Raw genomic sequence first — 20,836 nt, 5'->3', positions numbered from 1 at the left:
GTTCCAGGATGTGGTTCCTTCGTGTTTTGTTGTTATTGAAAAAGCGATGGGACAGGGCGCGTACCGTGCTTGCACGCCTTTATAAGCTTTAACAGAGAAACATGACGAACATTAGGATGACTAAAGAAGAAAAAAGGTGTATATCTTACCATCTTCCAATGTTTTTCACCTATAAAAGGGACACAACTGAATTTTTGAATAAAATCAATCAAATCACTTTTTCTGAAGATGAATCGATTTTATTGTGCACAGTAGGTGTAAAATCATTGTATACATCGATTCCACACAATCTGACTTGGACTTCGATTTGAAAGTTTTTTTGATGGAACTGTTGGAATTTACATTATATAGAAGTTATTTCAGATGGAAAGACCAATCGTTTTCCCAATTAACAGCGATTTCCATGGGAAACTGTGCCGCTCCCACATATGCTAATTTCTTTATGAACCGATTTGAAGAGGAACATATTTTATCAAAACCAATATGGAAGGCCCACTTGAAACTCATAGTGCGATATATCGATGACATCTTCATCTTATGGAATGGTACCAACAGAGACCTCAGTAACGCATTAACTGCACTCAATAACGTGGAGGAGAGAATTCAATTTACGCATGAGATTCAAGAGCTATCTATTACCTTCTTGGATGTCAGAATTATAAAGAGAGGAACCAGGCTGGAAACGAACATTTACAGGAAGAACACACATAGAAATACCACATTGTATTTTACCAGCTTTCATCAAGAAACCTTGAAACTACACCTTCCATACTCCCAACTGTTGAGGGTAAAACACATTGTACCAGATCCAGAAACAGCCACAACCAGACTCAATGAGATGACACAGAAATTTCGAGTTTGGGGTTACCCTAAAGAAATGTTAAAATCTGCAAACATCCGTTGTCAACAAACAACACGAGATGAATTATTACAAACGAAGATTAGGCCCACAACCAACCGGATGGTGGTTGGTTCTAAATATTCAACCATGAGCACATTCTATAAAAGGATTATTGAACGCCATTGGCCAATTCTCAAACTAGAGAAGGACTTTAATCAACTATTTGACTTTCCACCAATTTTCGCTTATAAGAGAGGATTAAATCTCTGTGAAATTTTTAAGAATCCGCCAATCAAGGAGGGGTTACTCGAACACAAAGGCACAATACCATGCTGGAACTGCAATAACTGTCACAATATCATCTCTGGATCCTACATCACTCACCCCATGAAGGGTCACAAAATCAAACTCAGAGTAACAGCCACCTGTGACACCTTCAATCAATGTAATCTATTTGCTGAAATGTCCCTGTGGGAAAGTATACATAGGGAAGACAGAAAGAAAGATGAAAGTGAGATTAAACGAACATAAAATCAACATCAGAACAAAACAACTCAAGTCAACGGTCGCCAGTCACTTTGTGGAAGCACAACTCAACGTTAGTCAATTAAAATTTCTGATTTTGGAAGTTGTTACTGAAATAGAGGGAAGAGACAATCATAACTACCTATTACACCATGAGAACTTTTGGATATGGAATTTGAACTCCCTCAAACCACATGGGATGAACGACCGTATGGAATAATGATGTTACTTGTGATTACCTGTTTCTTAACCCAAAGATATGAGTTCGCAGTTTTGTACTAAAGATCGAGCTATTTACACTGTTTTCTTTTACACACATCATATCTTTGATTTCAAATGTAATATACTTTATTAGTCTGATTAAACAGGAGGTGTAGCATCATTATTTTTACTCAGTGTCAAGTGAAGCTCGTTATTCCCATTTTTGTTCACAATCTTATTTTGTCGAAATTGTCCAATCTTTACACATGTACAGCATTTTCACATAGTTTGGATTTCTTTGATCTTCTAACGTAATAGTTCTCATGACCGCAGCCTACATAGATTTTTTCAGCCATTGAATGTTCATTAAATGTTCATTAGCATGTCTTATAGTCGAGAAATCATACATCTTTTTTTAAATCTGTCCTTGCCACTTCAGTGTCCCGTTTTTATTGAGCATTTCACAGCAATTTATCAAATAATGAGCCTTTCTTTACCATTTTTTGTTTTATGATACCAAGGTAGTGTTACTTTACACTCCCTACCAACATGGCCGCCATAGTTTTACCATTATTTCTCAGGCCATGTTGCAAGTCCGTCTTCTATCCAATCACTCCTTGTGTTTATTTAGAACCTCACATCGGCCATACCGGTTATCTTGAAAGGAACGCGAACCACACGCACGGAAGTTCCCGTAGTAAGTGTATTATTCTTGTGGTGCGAACATTAGACCATAACTTGCATGTTCTTTAATCACATTCACGATATAGAACTATCTTGTATTTCCGATCTGTAAAATTGCCGATGCGCTGCGAATCACCCGCTGTCCGAACCTCCTCATACTTGTAAAGAGGCGGACACCCGTGTCAGTAATGAGTTTTTCACTTTGGAGCACGTTTAGCCTTGAACGCGGATACATTTAATCATGTCCATGAGACCACACGACTTTGTCACGTTACACCCATCGTAACGCACAGTTCGAAATGCACAACTGTCTAACGCGGAGTGATTTCCTCACTGATGTTACCACTCACTTTTTTAGGATATCATCACACCCAGTTCCGGTTCACCTGTTATTTCATTTACACATTAAGGCACATTGTAACCATCACAGATTACCGAATCACTTTGAGAGAAGCATGATTTTTTTTACGTTGGTGTTTTCAGTTTAGACACATTAACATTCACTTCAACTGCTAATTTTAACCATTATTATGCGCATTGATTTCCTCGTGTTAATTGGTCCTGACATTACGCTTGTAGATTCTACCCCCTGATGAAGGGCAGTTTGCCCGAAATGCATTGGGAAGATCAACAATGTGGAAAATATTATGACTGATCAAAAGCAATGATTTCAATGCATTTTGGAACCTGTATGCTTCATGAATGGAGTTAATTCATGTGATAACTATACAATTAATACATCAAATGGTTCAATACAAATTGGATTTCTGTAATTTTTCATAAAAAGGATTCCAAAAGAGTTTAATCCTCGGGCGAGGATCCACTTGGTGCCTTGGGGGATATTCCCCCTGGGGGAATGCTACATTGGCATTGGGGAGAGAACACATCACTTCCCAGGGCCATTGCCTCTTCCCCTTAAAACCCTTGACCAAACGGCGACATCATGTTTTCTAATCCTGGTCTCTTTAAAAGATAGGAGGACTTTCAGCAATGTCACACTCCAAATGGGAATACAAAGATGGTCTGCTGTCCCTTGCAGGCCTGTATCTCTGAATATATATCTGGTCCAAGGATTCACAGAACTCCTGTCTCATGATTATTGATGAAGTAGGATTTCTGCGAATCCATACAACCATTCTCTTTGTTCAGTCCCCTAATGATTCATCTGGCACTGAGCAAAAGACAGGCCTGGTCTTTAATGTGATCGGGCCAATAATATACTTGGACTTCTCTGTTTACATCCTAGGATACTGGAACAGTCTACCCTTGCACCTCAGAATGGAATTATCACTGGAGATAAAAGAAAATGCACTAAAACTCTACCATTTCACTATGTACCTGCTGCCCAGCACTTGATTTTTTTCTTTGCCTATGACTACTTTTCTGCCCATTACTCTGGCTGTCTTGTGTTTGACACCTAATCGTTCGACGAAGTATACTGAATCATCCTTATGTGTATGGATGAAGAGAAGGAGCAGCATGGCAGCTCTAAGTTGGTCCTCTGCCATGCAGGGTGGCTGAAAGGCAGGAGGATGGGTCTATCGTCTCCTCCTTGGACTGAAGCCTTGGAGACTCTAACTAAACAAACGTCCTCTACCAGGATAGATATGGATTTGCAGATGAAGTGGCATCTTCAATACTTGGAGGTGCTCCGAAAAAGTAGGCGGTGCCTCTGATAATACGGCCAATAGGGAGGACCAATATCAGGGATAGAGTGGAAGCCTCTGACAGAGAAGCAGTAGGTATGTTTTTCATCATGGAGAGGTTGGGAACCCAGACGGCAGAGATCGTTGGCTGTAGAGCGAGACTATAAAAAAGCACTGTCTTGTGAACTTAGGTTAAGGGATACTTTCTGCTTTTGAGGTATGCAGGTGATGACTAATCAGCAGATGCCTCAAAAAGCTCCTAACTCTGCTCACAGACATTTCTACAACTGTTTTACCCTGATGAAGGGCAAAGCCTTCTTGATCTCAGATACTACAGTTCTTGGTACTGTAAACCAGGCACTTAAATCATAAGAAAGAAAACTTCAAGGGCTCATTCTGTTACTGACATCTGCTTCGCGTCCTACTGCTCCTTCAGTAGCCTGTACTAGTCCTCAAAAAAGTTACAGTTAGAGTAAATGAATTAAAATAGTAGTACTAAAAGTGCCCAAATGCAGCTGAAGTTTAATTTTAGTAGTACCGGATAAAAACATTTTTTCTAGTTCATTGCTGTACCCTGTACCCCGTATCCCAGTGTCATATAGCGTTTGGGCTAATAGCTTTTCAAATGTATCCAAATCAGAAAATAAATCAAGACGTTTTGGAGCAGCAACACAATTGTTGTCAACAGGGATATTAAGGTCATTTTCTATAGGGGTGGGAGTAATGTGGCCTGGTATTGCCGAGTCCCCTACCATCATGTTGACCCTAACCTACCCCCCATATAACCGGGGGTATTTCCTGCCTCGCCCCCCCCTCCCCCAAGGCACAGATAATAAATCAACATCCAACACAGATCTTGGAATAGGGGTCGGATAACCCCGGACGTATTTTAGTGAAATTAGAAATCATAACTTGAAAAGTTTAAACATTTTCTAATACGCAGAAAACCCACACATATTCAATAACTTTATACATTTCATATACAACGTATTTACACGTTTTTATGGCTAACCTTAACACATATTCAATACATAGTCATACCTAACCTAAAACTGAAATATGTACAATGTGTTTTCTGTGTATCCCGGATGAGCCTACGTGCAAGGTCAAGACTTGTCCCAACTACTTGCTAGGTCCCCCTTCTTACCAGAGTGTGCAGGAGGCCCAGTTGCCCATCAGATTCCTTCCCCCGGGCACCCCCTCCAATTCTACCTCCCAGGGACTGCTGTTTCGCCAATTTGGCGCCCATGCGCCTGTGCGGGGATTGGCCCAAGGGCCTGACGTAAGCGGAACTTCCTACCCCCACACCCTTTAGCCTACTGGCTGTAAATGCCCCCTGGAGTGTGATGAGAGACCACTGCCCCCCCAGGCGTCCCCATTAATAATGGGATGCCTACTAAGAGATGGAAAAATTGACCAACCAATCATTACCTTACCGCAGACCAAGTATACGACAAGCAGAATGACGTCGCACTGTAACACAAAACATACCGATAGGACATACGTGGCACAACATTGCAATACCTGAAAAGGAAAAACCCACAAAATTCCAATCTGCAAGAGAAACTGTTACACAAAGCCTACACATGAACATTTCCTAAAATTGCTGCCTCAGGGGATGGTGGGTGGGGAAACAAAGAAATTGGGGGTTAAATGATAACCGCGTTGACGGAGGCGTGCAGTTATCCAAGGCGGAGTGGCGAGGAAAAAGACTGTACCGCCGCTATGCTCTCCTTTTAAAGGAACAAACAGGCCGAAATACCAGTTCTAACAGGTCCTGGCAAGATGCGGGACCTGTTCTTCCTACGTTGCCCCGAAAGTACTTGTTAAGCTTTCAGGGCATTCCTTAAACTACCAATCACCGCCCGCGGGGGTGGGCGCCGGCCGCGTCATCGGCCATGCTGACCCCACCCCCCACAGGAGAAGGGTCCCGGGACCGGCACAACCGCCATATTTGTGGTGTGCTCAAGTTCCCGGTAGCACCTATGTATTTGCTGCAACATATTATGCAAAATTACAGCAAAACTATGCAAGTTTACATGGAATTACGTGAAGAGCTTAACCTAGTATTTAGCGCTGTTGTCTTAGTGCAAAATGTACCCTCATGAACGCGAGGATTTACTCTGCGCTAAGGAAATCGCGCTAGATGCAACAGGCCACAAACAGCAGCACTCACATGCACTCGCTTAGTGTGAGTTTGAGTTTGAGTTTAAATCACTTCTAAAGCGCATGTACACCTGACGGTTTCATGGCGCTGTGGTTCACTGAACCTCAATTAGCAGGGGGGACCAGGGGACAGAAAGAAAATCATTGGGGGAAGGCCTGTGAAAAAAGAAAGGTTTTTAATGCTTTTCGAAACAGAGGATATTGGGTGAGGGACCTGAGGTGAAGCGGGAGTGAATTCCAGAAGCTGGGGGCAATGGTGGAGAATTTGGAGCCTCCCCATTTTTTTAGGCGAAACCGGGGGACAGTCAACAGATGTTGGGAGGATGATCTCAATTCCCTTGCAGGGGTATAGATTTTTATCTCAGAAGAGATAAAGGCGGGGGCGGATCCTGACTGAGCCTGAAAGGTAATACAACCCATTTTGAACAATGAGCGTTCAAGAATAGAGAGCCAGTGGAGGGATTTTAGAAGCGGGGTGACGTGATGTGACTTGGTCAACTTATAGACTAGCCGAGCGGCCTGGTTCTGCACCAGCTGAAGCCGTCGAACATTGTAAGCGGGCATACCACAGTATAAAGCGTTGCCGTAATCTAGTCTAGAGACGACCATAGCCAATACAATAAGTTTAAGGGCAGGGAAAGAGAAGAAGCGGGATACCTTGCGAATAGTGCGGAGGGAAAGGAAGGAAGAGGACACCACAGAACTCACCTGGGAGTGCAAAGTGAGTTGATCATTAATCTTGAAACCGAGCGCTTTGACGGAAGGAGAGGGGGAGGGGCGGGAACTGAGCCTGAGGATGTGAGCAGGGCAAGGGTCTAGAGGGGAACCTGATTTGACCAAGGATAGAAGGGAAAGGAGAGATTCTTCCGTTAAGGGGGGGAATGAGTCAAAGCGAGCCTTTGCAGGAGGGCTAGGGGGATTGTAGAAGGAAAGAGAAGGGGGAGGAATATTGGCTTTGATTTTTTCAATTTTATCCAAGAAGTAAGTATTCAAGGAGTCACAAAGAGACTGTGACGGAGGGGGTTTGAGAGTGGTTCTGTCAGCATAGGCGAGATTGTGGACTATAGAAAAGATTTCTTTAGGCTGGTTCTCGGCGGCTAAGATTTTGGAAGAGAAATATTCCGTTTTGGTAGTTAAAATAGTTTTTTTGTATTGCGACAGGAGGGAGGTGTACTGGGCTTTAAGGTTGGGGCAGTAGTGACGTCTCCAGGCTCGTTCGGCATGGCGAACTGAGAGTTTCAGCGCCTTAAGTTCCTCACTGAACCAGCGATTGGAGTCGTTAGGCTGTTTAGAGGAAACTCGTCGGAGAGGTGCGATCGAGTCGCAGCCTGACTGGAGCCATGAATTAATAGAATCAGCTTGGACTGTAAGCGGTAATCCAAGTAGATCTGGGCAGAGCGGAAGGAGTGTGGAGGCCACTAAGGATGCATCAATCCGGCCCCAAGAGCGTGCCCAGATATTTTTAGGAAGTGAGGGCTTGGTGGTTAAGTCAAGAGGTGAAGAAAAAGAAATCAAAAAGTGATCAGACCAGGGACAGGGAGAGATAGAGAGAGACACAATAGGGCAGTTGAGAGACCAGATCTGGTCGAGGGTGTGACCCTGATTGTGAGTAGGGGAGTGAACATAGGAATTAAAATTGAGAGAACGAAGGGTGTCTGAAAATTCTTTGGAATTGGAGCATTCTGCTGGGTCAGAGGGCCAAAAGTTAAAATCGCCTAGCACCATGATGGAGGAGTTGTTAACCGCTAGGGTGGCCACCAGCTCTTGAAACCCAGGAAGAAAGGCTTGGGAAGGTTGGGGGGGACGGTACATGAGTAGGCAGGTGAGAGGGACTTTGAGGGAAAGAGAACGGACACTAGGAAATCAGAAGTACCAATAGGGGGGAAGGTGAGAGGCTGAAAGAGGAGTTCTTTCCGAACGATCAAAGCAACACCCCCGCCCGCTTTATCCGCGGATCGGTCGGCTCGAAGCGAGTAATAAGTGGCAGGGAGAGCTGCTAATAAGGAAGGGAGAGAGCTATCACGAAACCAGGTCTCTGTGAGGAATAAGAGATCAGGTTTGTGTAGGTCTAAGAGAACAGAGAGCTCATGATAGTGCTTAACAGCAGAACGCGTGTTAAGGTAATAGATGGAAAGAGAAGCAGGTGTGGGTGCAGCAGGGTGCTCAGGGCGGGAGACGGGGGGATGCAAGGGAGAGTGAGAGGGGGAAGGAAGAGAGGATGGGGATATGGAGGCTGTGAGTCCCAAGCTGTCAATGTGAGAGGTCACAGAGTCATTGATCGGCCAGGGGCCTTGAAGACCGTAAAGTTGGGCCGACTAGTAATGTCTCGATGGAGCAGGGGGAGGTGGCCCTTGGTCCGGTCGGTCGCGGACGGGCGCAGACGGGCTTGCCTTAGGCGCGCCTTCGTCGCGCAAACGTTGCGCCCGCTGCGCTCGTCCGCTGCGCTTCCGGTAGGGACACATACTTTATACCAGTGAAAAGGAGGTTGGGAGGGGGCGTGGCCTGCGCAAGTGGGCGTGTCTTGCTGGTCGCGGGGAATGGCGGCAAGAAGGTCCAAACACCTCACCCGCTGCAGCGATAGATCCGCTGTGCGGGGGTGTCAGTGCCTGAAGCGAAAATAAAAGCCCAGGGGTAAGTGAATAGGTAGTTTAAAATCACACAAGTATACACATTTTTTAAAAAATCACAAGGAAAGCTGCTCCCGGCTGTGCCTCAGGAGGATTCGGTGTAGTAGGACGGCGCTTGTACTCAGCGCTTAAATATGAGCCTGGTGGAGGGGGCGTGGCCTGCGCAAGTGGGCGTGTCTTGCTGGTCGCGGCGAATGGCGGCAAGAAGGTCCAAACACCTCACCCGCTGCAGCGATAGATCCGCTGTGCGGGGGTGTCAGTGTCTGAAGCGAAAATGAAAGCCCAGGGGTAAGTGAATAGGTAGTTTAAAATCACACAAGTATACACATTTTTAAAAAAATCACAAGAAAAGCTGCTCCCGGCTGTGCCTCAGGAGGATTCGGTGTAGTAGGACGGCGCTTGTACTCAGCGCTTAAATATGAGCCTGGTGGAGGGGGCGTGGCCTGCGCAAGTGGGCGTGCCTTGCTGGTCGCGGCGAATGGCGGCAAGAAGGTCCAAACACCTCACCCGCTGCAGCGATAGATCCGCTAGTGCATTGTTACTGTGCTCCTGCAGTAGGGTTTTGTGCCAAATTACTCATTATTACACAAAAAGCATAATCGCATGAGTTTTGGTAATTTTGCACCAAAAGAATAAAACCAAGTCACCGAAATTATTCAGATTACTCCAGCTTAATTAAAATTTTGTCCAGGCTTGTTCCTATATGGAGATTAGTGATGATTCCATAATGAATCTATTTTGTCTGTCTGACAATGGATTGTAATTTTGGATAAAAGTGGATATATGAGCGACGGACGCAGCCATTTCAATGGGTTTACCTGAGATGGGAACATTGATTTTGGTCTGTAAGTTGCAGGATCTACCTGGTCAAGTGTTAAAGAAGGTTAAATATGTGATTTTTCAGACCATTTAGGAACTGTCCAGTTAATAAGGAAGAGTTGATGATCTCCCTCACTGGCATGCTAACAGAGGACACAAAGACTGATTTGAAGATGTTAAGGGGGCAAAGACCCATTGGAAAACCAGGCACATTTGAAGCTTTGAGTTGAAGGTTTATTTCTGTGGTAGTAGGTTGAAAGAGCACAGGATGGGTTGTTAGCTTGAGCTAGCATGGTTCAATGGGGAAGTTCAGCAACAAATTTGGTTTACAAAATAATTCAACTTCAAGGTTAACAGTTCTTTTGTTGAAGTGGTTTGCTAAGGTATCATAGAGTTCCTTAGATTTATGACATTTGTTAAGGTGCTAGGAGGGTTTTAGAATTCATTGATGATTTTGAAACGTTCTTTGGTTGGACAGGTTGCTTCTAAGATGTGTTGACCATAGTAGGACCCCTTGGCTTTTTGATGGAGGTTCTAAAGCCACTTTATTCTCTTATTATTCACATTTTGTCATGTAGGTCGGCTATTTTCGTCCAAAGTCTTTCAAAGGATTTGGTTTCTCTTTTACAAAGTTTTACACCCAAGTTAAACCAAAAAGCTCTCCTTCGTTGAGTATCATGCAAGTTGTTTTCAGCATATCAATAGACCTGGTTAACTACAGTCATTGTATGAACACTACCCTGACAGGCAGTGGACTGGTAGCAAACGAGATTCTTGGAGTTTAAACAGATTTTGTTCAAGGTCTGGTAGCTGTGGTTGTATTAGAGCCTGTTGAAGGTTTGGTTGTGTGAATTTTCAGTGAGAAATGAATGATGCAATGATTGCTCTTTGCAGTGGGACTGTTTGCAGCAACCGATTTTACAGCGTTTGGGGCAAATATAATATCAAACGTTTGGTGGCCTGAAGGGGTGATGCTAGTAGCCATTTGGTGGAAACTGAGTGCTTCAATGTTTGAAAGGAAGCAGGATGTCTGGAGTAGAGCTGAGTGGCTTAACCAGATGTTAAAGTCCCCAGACACACACAGGTTCCTGGGAACTAAAGTGGTGTCATGTTAACTACTGATTCCAGGAGGATGTCTGTGAAAGCAGTGTTCTCTGGGGGAGGTCAACATATTAGGTGTGATGTTGTTTGAGAAGGTTGCGGAAGGAGAGCAGTGAACAAACATTGATTTACATTCCCAAACTGAGAAAGTCTTGATGTTGGATGTAAGCAAGGTCTTTTTGTGAATCTCTGCTAGTCTTCTTCCAGCCTTCATATGTGGTCAGATTCTCAAGCGTGTTAGGTAATCCTCAGGTATTGCTTCATATCTTATGGTATCTGCATCTATGTAGAGCCAGATTTCTGTAATGAAAAGTAGGCAAGTTTGAACTAATGAGTATGATTTCTCAGTTTGCTTAGGGTGTTCAGGGTGATTAGCAAGCATGACAGGTGTGGGCCTGGTAAAGGTTAGTGGCTTTTGAAATCTGTTGAGATTTGGGCTTCTTGCAAGGATCAGCTATTGCCTTTATTATTGGCAGTTTTTTATAAAGCGCTGCTTTGTAGGCATGACACCATCTATGTATGTTAAGGATTTCTGTGATTGGTAATAGTGGAGCTCTAAGGTGGGTGGTGATGCACATTTATATGATGGCGGAGCGGATGTGGTTTGTTTTAAGTATTACAGTTCCTGTTGCAGTTGGTGTGGCAGCAGAAGTGGTGAACGTGCTTTGTCACATGAATAGTTCAGTTCCAGAAGGTGCTTAGTGACTTTACTCGGTCTGGTAGGAAGGGATAGAAATCTGTATTAAAATGAATATGCGATGATGGATAGGAAGGTTATTGGGGCAAAAACCTTGATTAGAGGGTAAGTAAGAGGAGGTTAAATTAGCAAGGTCGATAACGAGAGGAGAGTGTAAAGGTGATGGTGGGGTGGAAGACCTTGTTGGACCAAGAAAGTTTGTTTAAATGTCCGGGTCTTCTTCTTTTATGACAGATATTACAGTTGTGGGCATGCATGAGGAGAGGGTAATCATTGACTAGGTAGTTTGGGGATTTGTAATGCAAGATTGCGCATAAGAGAGAGGGAAGAGATGAGGTGATTGTTTTGTGGCTAGCCAAAGGGAAGCTGGTGAACTGAGGTGGATTCCGTGGATGGTTCACAGAGCAGAGAGGTTTTAGAGGAATAGGTGAGGGAGGGAATGAGGTCAACACATTGAAAGGTGATTTGGGGATAAGAGAAAAGGGATGGAGTTTGGGTTACCAGATGGTAAGAGGGTGAAGGACATGAGAAAGAGAGGGCCTGGGGCTGATAAAGATTACATTGTTACCATCTTAATCTAGTCTCCCTCCTGCCTGTAGGTTAAAACCCTGTGTGTGAGCTTCTATCCCTTTACCTCAAGCCTTAGAAATTGGAGGTCTGTTTAATATGATGCACCACATAATAGGAATATCCATTGTGACCAGAACCAACATATTCACCTCCGATATTTAGATCTAGTGACCACAATGTATGGCCTTCTAAAAGCTCTACCAACTCCCTTCACTACAGATGAGTACTATGCTCCCCACCACTAAGTACTTCAAACCCAATAAAAAAATAATCATCCGAAGAGGACGCACAATGAGACAAGTTGCTCAATGTAGGTCTGCAGCAGCATAAGGGAAGATGGGGAAATGTGAGAATATGGAAAAGGGGTTAATTAAGTTAATACTGTCAGTATTACTTACAGAGGGCTTGCTGGGAAGGCCTCAAGTGGGAAGGCCTCAACACAGGGTTACATGTTTGGTCACCCACGTGTTCTACTGTGGAAAGTTGCACTTAGGCCAGATATCTCTCAACAACAGTATCCCTCCTTGTCACAGGTTACCACTCTACTTATTTTTTTTAGTCTTCATTTCTGTTTATCTAGGCATTGAGAATGGAAACATCAGCTGTCACCTCATGTGTGCTCTGCAGTTCTGTATAGAATGTATTTCAAGAATGCAGCCTGCGATTTTCAATTAGTACTTTAGTATCCAACGAACCACAAAAGACCTCAGACATCCCACATCCAAAGCTGTCTAAAGCCCTGTAAGACCTTAACGGCCCCTAAGTTTCTTGAAGTCCATCAGCCATCAAATCTTAGACAACAATAACCATGGCTTTTTGCTCCCAGTGGGTTACTGCTGAACCTTGTGTCTTACTGTGGCTCTTCTGCAGTTTCTCTGTGGCAACCCAGGTCCCCAGTGATCCATCAGTCTTGCATGTGACACCTGCCAGTCACTGCTTTGCTAACCTTTGGCATAACCTGCAGGCAAGAACTTTTTATGGCTCCTTGGTCCTTCTGGTTCCAGCTATTCAACTCCCTGGGACTGCTGCTCCCTGCCAACTCAACCTCTTATTTTTTGGATCCCAGCTTCTGACTTCTAGCTTATGATTGTGGTACATTTTTAGAAGCACTTCTCAGCAGTGCCAAGTAGGAGGTGCTGATACCTTTCTTTACCTGTTATTGGTGAATCCCAAATGTCTTTTTCCACTTACCTGAGTGCTTGAACCGCCAGCCTCAAAGTAGCATATAGTGGGCCGGTGAACTAGTTGGCTGGGAGGCTCGCCATGCCAGACAGGTCTAGTGTTCTTGGAGGATTTGGTGGGCTCCCAAGATGCCTAGAAAAAGTAGAGTAGCAGAATATCCTCTCTCCCCTTCTACACACAACTTATTGATTAGTTGGCCCAATATCAGATGATCAGATGTTCCCTGGAGAAGGAGATCCTGTGCAGTGTATATAAGAACAAGTCAATAATTTACGTATCTAAAGGAAGACAAAACTAGAAAAGTGATCACGAAGAATCATTGCTGGGTCGCAGTAGAAGCTGATGTGACTTCAAATTAAAAGATCATCGGTGATCCATTGCATTTCAATGTTTTGAATTAGCATGAAATGTTTCAATAAAAAGCTACAACAGGAACTCAGGGCTGCTGTGCATTGATGTGCAGTCAGAGCAGGATATACCAAAGGTCATTGTACACTTGCCATTTGCTGCTATTGATACATAGTAGGTCAAACTGTGGCAGTCTCAGCTGCCCACAATAGTGCAACTCTTCTGAGTGTAAAAAGACCCAAAGGGAGAAAGGGGAGAACAGCATTGCAGCCTCTCATCTACTGCATGGTTACCATGTAAGGGATGCTGACAAAGGGTGGAGTTACAGAACCACCAGCAATAGCATGCCCTGCCCTGCCCTTCCTGAGTCTCTGGAGGCCTGAGGATTGACAAGGATATCCTGGCCTTAATGTGTAACAATACTTGAGGACAGGGGGTCAGCGTGTTTTTAGAAGCCTGTCGTTGAGGCTGCGGAGTGCCGTGGTGGAGGCCTAGTAATGCCGCCCAGTATTGATTTCACCTTTCCAACATCTGCACAGGGGTTTCACCTTCTGCAAGCACATGAGATTTTCCTGTCTTCAGAAGAGAGGAAATCCAAGATGTTTTTGAAGGAAACAAGGTGTGTATAATATACACAAATAAAGCATATCAGGACTAGCACTGAGATAACGGCCATCTCCCCTAAATGTTTCACTGAGCAAGGCCTAAAATATGGGCATTCCTAGCACATAAGTTATCTAAATTTTACTTTTTGGTTTAGGATAAAAGTTTACACAGCCCAGTCAGGCTCCCTCCGAGGTTAGGTCAGGAGTGGCCCGTGCAGGTAAGAGCGGTGGGGCGGGGTGGAGGGGGATGGGAGTCGAGAGATGGCGACGAGGTAAAATTACATTTATAAAAAAAGAAAACCACTTACCTTGTGCTCGCTGCATTTGCTGAATGGGCTTTCTTTTTTTAAATGTCATTTTACCTCATCCTTGTCTGTCGTGTATTTAATCAATATAAAAAATAATATCATGCAATGAGCAAGGTATCTTTCATTTTCTCAGGACTGTTGTCAGTAAAAACAAAGGGACTCATTTACTTTATCTTGACGAGCTGCACCGCAGCAAGCCTTCCTGCTGCGCTGCCGTGCGTCAAAAGAAAAGGGCACGAATGCGCCGTAACTCGAAGATATGGTGCATTACTGTCCTTTCCCCCTTCACTCGCGCACAATGGGCTGCCATACATCAACACAGGCACCCTTGCGCCATGGACAAGAACAATAACAAGAGGTGTTTTCCGCTGCAACACACATAGAAAAAGGACAAATGAGGAAAAAAAAGGTATTTCTCCTTGTTACACCTCCCTTACACCTCCCCTGGGTAGGCATAGGAATCTTTTACAAAACCTTGTAAATCTGGGAATGCATCAGGTTCCATGGATCTTGCGTGTGAACACCCACTGCAACACTCATGGAACGCCCCTGCCACGCAGAGTAATGCGTGAAAGAGGGTCATATTTACAAGGCATGAAAAGCCATGCAGGGCTTGTCAATATGGGCAGGCACACTGCACAGCCGGTGCATCCAAAAAAAGGGATGCACTAGCGGCACAATGGGCTTGTAAATAAGTCCCAGACTCTCGGCATTCGTGGTGGAATCCCTGCACTGAGCACCGCAGTGCGGAGATTCTGCCCGAACGCAACGATTGCACGAGTGCGAAGATTCCACTCTAGTAACTTTTCGAGTTGCCAATCTCTTTGTGAATGAGCCCCCTGTGGTTTTAAGACTGAATCACTAGCACATTATTTGTTTCTGCTCTCACTTATTAAACACAGTATTTGGACAAGTGCAGCAGTAAAGATCCTCTGCTGCTGGCGAGGTTTGTCAAATACCTACAGTTCATCTAAAAAGAAATAGTATCTAGTCCCCCTCCTTTCTCAAAAATGTCATGATTTAAAAAAATCCCTTCTGTGACCAAAATGGAGTTGAATTGCTCTTTAAGACCTATTAGAGTGCTATTTTGAAACACACAAAGTTTGCCGCATTTTACATTTTGTTTTAATGGTTATGTAAGGCAAGGCATATTGCGAGACTCCCCATTCTAATTCTACCAACAATTTTTCGAGAATTTGAGCCTTCATGATACCAAACAAACTTTCAGAAACGGGGTTCACACATAAAAAAAACATGTCTTTACAGAGCCCCCAAAAATCCTTAGAATACCAATGGACAAAGCGAAAGAGACTCAGAGGTAGAAGTAGGCAAGAGAGGAGAGAGGCCAAGATAGGGATATAGACAGAAGTGACCTAAATAAAGGTTTACTTTCCCAGGGGGCCCTTTGGAAGGTGGTGGCACTGGGCAACTGCCCACTTTTCCCATGTCTTAAAACGTCCGTACCATGCCTCTGTTTTCATCTTCTTCCCTGCTGGTCTGCGAAGACTGCTTAGGAGGTTGGGAGAGATGCAATTTATACAGTGTGACATATAACGTAGGAGACGACTTCAAGAGATAGCTTTGCATCTCTGGGTGCAAAAAGAACAATTGATGGACAGAATGCAGAACAATGTCTTAGATTCACTCCAGTACAGAGATCTGGGCCTAAATCCATCGTTTGTTTGCTCACCATGCCATTCCAGTTTGGACCCAGACATATGCAAATTAGTCTTGACCCTGTGCCCAATGGAAACCGTCCAGACCGAACTGCCAGGCCAGGTCCTCCCATGACTGGAAACAAGCATCCTAGGACCGGTTTTGGGCTTTCAGCCCTCATCAACCAGGATAGCTTGACTCCAGTGGCATGGAGAGCACGGGACCCACGTCTGGGCATACCCGTCCCACTCGGAGTGACAAATGAAAAAAGAACAACTGCTTAGGAGGTTGGGAGAGATGCAATTTATACACTGTGACATATAACGTAGGAGACGACTTCAAGAGATAGCTTTGCATCTCTGGGTGCAAAAAGAACAATTGATGGACAGAATGCAGAACAATGTCATACATTCACCCCAGTACAGAGATCTGGGCCTAAATCCATCATTTTTTTGTTCACCATGTAATTCCAGTTTGGACCCAACCATATGCAACTCAGTCTTGACCCTGCGCCTAATGGGAACAAGCCAGCCCGAACTTCCAGACTAGGTCCTCCCTGGAAACTGGTCCTAGGATGCTTGTTTCCAGTCCAGGGAGGACCGGGCCAGGCAGTTCGGGCTGGACTGTTCCCATTGGGCACAGGGTCAAGACTGATTTGCATATGGCTGGGTCCAAACTGGAAAGGCATAGTGAGCAAAAAAACAATGGATTTAGGCCCAGATCTCTGTACTGGGGTGACTGTATGACATTGTACTACATTCTGTCCATCAATTGTTCTTTTTGCATTTGCATCTCATGGTGACATACATACTTGAAAAGTAACTCACTTGATATATGATGTCTCTCAGAATACCAGCGGCGGCTTCTCCGCTAAGGCGGAGAAGCGCTGCCTCACTGCTAAAAAGGAGAAAAAAGGAAAAATAAAATGATAATAACACAATGTATTATCATTTTATTTTTCTGTACTGAGGCAGTTTTACGGGGCGGGGCTGGGCTGTCGTCACAGCCATCAGGGGGAGAAGTGGTTGGGGCACTTAAGTGCCGGCCAAACAGTCATGTGCACTTAGCATGTTCTCCACCTGGCTGTATTGCACTGCCTGTGTGCAGAACATGCACAGTCACCCACTCCTTGTCTGAGCACCAAACCTGGCTGCTCACACAGGTTTGAATCCAAGCATGACTTCATCTTGCTGAATAGAGAACCATTGCATTGTGTAATAGCAGCACCTGCTATTTACATTGTTATGAAAAGGCAAAACCTTTGGAGCAGCGGTCCCATATAAAACATGGCATTGTCTATTGGTTGACAAATTACTTATATAGCAAACAATGTTAAAGTCATAATAGTTCAAGAATTAAAGAATTCTGCAGAGGCGACCATGCCTTTAATTGAATCACAAGCAGACCAAACAATTTACAGGTTGCATTGCCAACAATAAGCTTTTTTATCCACAAAGATTACTTTTTCATAAAGAAAAACTTGCATAATGCAAAATAAAGTCACTATGACTAAAGGGATTGTAATGCACAGTAATATAGGCCCTGTAGACCATATGGCAGGCTTGCATTGTTACTCGCAGTGGTTTCATTTATACACAACACACCTACAGTCATGGAATTACTGCTGGGGATGGGAGTGTGGAGTACTGATATGGCCCTTTTCAAGTTGTGACAATCACTCCACAGCACAACTGCATCTCTTATTGAAAGGACAGCCCTAAACCTTGCATTGCAACCTTGATGTTCGAATCTAGTTATGAGAAAAAGATCCAAATATGACCAACCAAATACTAATAAAACAAGTTTAGTTTATTTATATATTGCTTATTCTTTTCCAATTGATGAATTTTTTAAAAGATAGCCTTTATATGGCTCTGCGCCGACTGTAAAAGAATGGCTGGTGCTGGGTGACCCTTTCCTTAAGTCAGTTTTTGGCAGAGTTGTTTTGTGTAACTGGGACCCAGATTTACTAGCTTATCACGCAGCGCAGTGCAGCAGCCGCAAATGCTGCGCTGCGTCAGTAGGAGAGAGCAGCAGAGCGTCATATTTACAGAGATATGGCACTCTCCTCTCCCTAAGTCCGGCGCAGAAATGTGCTGTTTTGCGCCAGGCACACACCTTAGCACCATAGTGCAATGGTGTCTGCATGAGTCTAGCATAGGTTTTGTACTGGAAGGATACGATTCCTGTACAAAATACTATGCTTAGACAAACTTTAACCTTTTCCCACTTTGTATATGTGCTGTACAGTGCAGCACACCTGCAAAGTCAGAAAAGAAAGGATTTCTCCTTCATAGAACGTATTTAAAATGGGCGCAGTTTTTTTTAATGTAAAACACTGACCACTTTTTTAAGCAAATAGGGTTTTATGTAAAATAAATCTTGGGTGGTTGCATGGGAACGCCCATGGAACGCCCTCTTGGCGCTAAGTAATGTAAAGCGTGGTTCTTTGCATTACTTTCAAGTAAATAGGTAAAAAAGATTTTGCGACAATTTGCATCACTTTTGTGACGTAGACGTGGAGTAAATTCTTAGTAAATCTACCCCTGGGTGTTTTAAACAGGCACAAACATCTCGGTTATTAACAGCCCAGTGACATGAATGCATGGTGTAAGGTTCCGGGGAGTGAATAGAGGCCCCGAGGCGCTTGGCACAGTTTGGGGAAGTGCAGCGGATTGACATTATGCGCTGAATAGAGTTAAGAACAATTAAAAGAAGGAATTGGTGCAATAAAATGTAACGAGCTGCGATGAAATCAGCTCAGCAGTCGGGACGGCTTGAAAAGCGTGCCTAATGACGTCTGTTAGTCAAACCAATAAAGCCCTCATGTACAAACTCGTGTGCCAGGGCGGATGGTTCCTCAGTCCGGTACCAGAGAGCAGCTTATAAAAATGCAATAAATTGCAGGTATTAGATTGGTTCATCAACTCCACCCATTTTGATTGGCAGTGTCCATTTGAGACACAAGACACATCTAATGAGCCCTGCTGACATTATGACCTCACAGGAACAGCCCCCCTTCCACGTGACGTCTGTCCGGGAGACTGAAGTATAAACCTCTTGTGTCAAGTATGTCCTTCCGGTATGGCTCCCACTCATGTTCCTGATTTTCACAATCTGCCTCTTCCTGGAATCTTCCTATCAAATCCCCCCGTGACGTCACTCAGACCCTTGAAGGTAGGTAAGATAGGTTATTGGGTGATCACCAAGTATAAAGATCTGTGTAAACAGCAAATGACAAATTAATATCAATGTTATCATTGACAATAGTACACGCTGGGCTGGTGCTTATGTGGCCTTCGAGCACAGCTAGTGTATCTGGCTAGCAGACAGAGCAGAGCTCCTTTCTGTGCCCCAGAGCTGAGGGAACAGGGATAGGGGTGTCTTGTATCCAAAATGGGGTGCTTAATGGCTGATGCCCAGAGGTGTGCTCTGAGGGCATTGCTGCACAATTGGCACTGAGGATAATCGTGCTAATGTTAGAATTTACTGTTCTACTGCTGCAGTTGCACCACACTGATGAATACAAAGGTTTATGGTGTGCATTGTCCTATAGGGAAAGAGGTGGGTTTCATAAGTAAGGGCCAGAGAGGTACACTCATTATGTTGTCGCTAAGTGCACTTGTGCCCCAAAAATGTATATAATCTTGAGGAAGAATGACCCTACTAAAACTCAGAGATGCTTTGTAGATCAAATTTAAAGAAGAGATTGAGTGACTTGCTAAAGCAACAAGCAAACTTGGCAGCTCAATGTTGTTCATGGGGTGGGAGGGAAAGACATATTTTAATAGGCCTTTCGAATGTGAGGTGTCCTTAATTTTTCAAATGCAGGATCATAGTAAGCACAATTATTCGGATGTATGTTCTTAGAAAAAAGAGTTTTTGGGGGCGTGGCAAAGATGGCGAAGTGACTGGAAACGCTCTGCCTGGCTCAGGGATTCTTGGGCCACATCCAAGTTTATCCTGAGGCGTGGGGGGCCTGGTAACCGGGGGCCTGCCTGCCCGGCACCCAGAGGGAGCACAGCTGCCTGTGTGGGTCATGGGGCATTTTAAGAGTCTTTGAGCCTCTTTGCATCAATCGATGACCTGGCCAAGATTGATTGTCTTGACGTAGGTGGGACGTAACATAGAGCAGTCAGAAGCGGACACAGTGGGCGGTCTCTGACTCCGATGGCAGGTGCCAGGCATTGAGCGTGCCGGGCACCCGTTTGTGCCAGATCAAGGGCTGCAGATGGTGGCACTGACGAGTCCTTTTCCATTGGGACTCTGCACACCTGAGCAGTGAGGACGGTCGCGAGGTTGGTGGCAGACAGCGCTGGGTTCCAGAGGAGGAGGAGGAGTGGAGTACGGCGGCAACTTTGAACGGTGAGCTGTCAGGCCATGGTGGTGCTTCATGGGCTAGCCAGGCCGTGAGAATGTGAGAACCCGGGCCGGTGCCCCCTCCGTGGAGAGTGAGTCTTGGCTGGGTGGACCTAGCAGTTGTGGGCCTCAGCCCCACATGGATGTGTTGGTGGATGAGACAGGGGGTGGAGCGTCGGCTTCCCCTTGAAAGAGGGGTGACTCCCCCCTTATGCCCACAAGAATAAATCTGGTGGTGGCAACCTTCTGGACTATCTTGTTCCTCCTGGGCTCAAGATGGTGGCCCTGGTGGTCTCAGGGCCTCTCAGCCTCCTTCCCATTCACCTACTATGACCCTGACCAAGTCGGACCTGCTGCAGGGCCTTAGCACTTTCAAGGTTAAGCTCCAGGAACAAATCTGGCAGGACCTTGAAAAAAGCCTGGATGGCCTGTACTTGAACCTGAGGGTCAAAATCATAAGCTACATTCCAATATTGAAGTGGTGGGCCAGAGCGCTCTCAA

This window comes from Triturus cristatus, chromosome 10 (genome assembly GCF_964204655.1).
Source record: "Triturus cristatus chromosome 10, aTriCri1.1, whole genome shotgun sequence".
Lineage (NCBI taxonomy): Eukaryota > Metazoa > Chordata > Amphibia > Caudata > Salamandridae > Triturus > Triturus cristatus.
Note: the sequence above shows the minus strand (reverse complement) of the source record.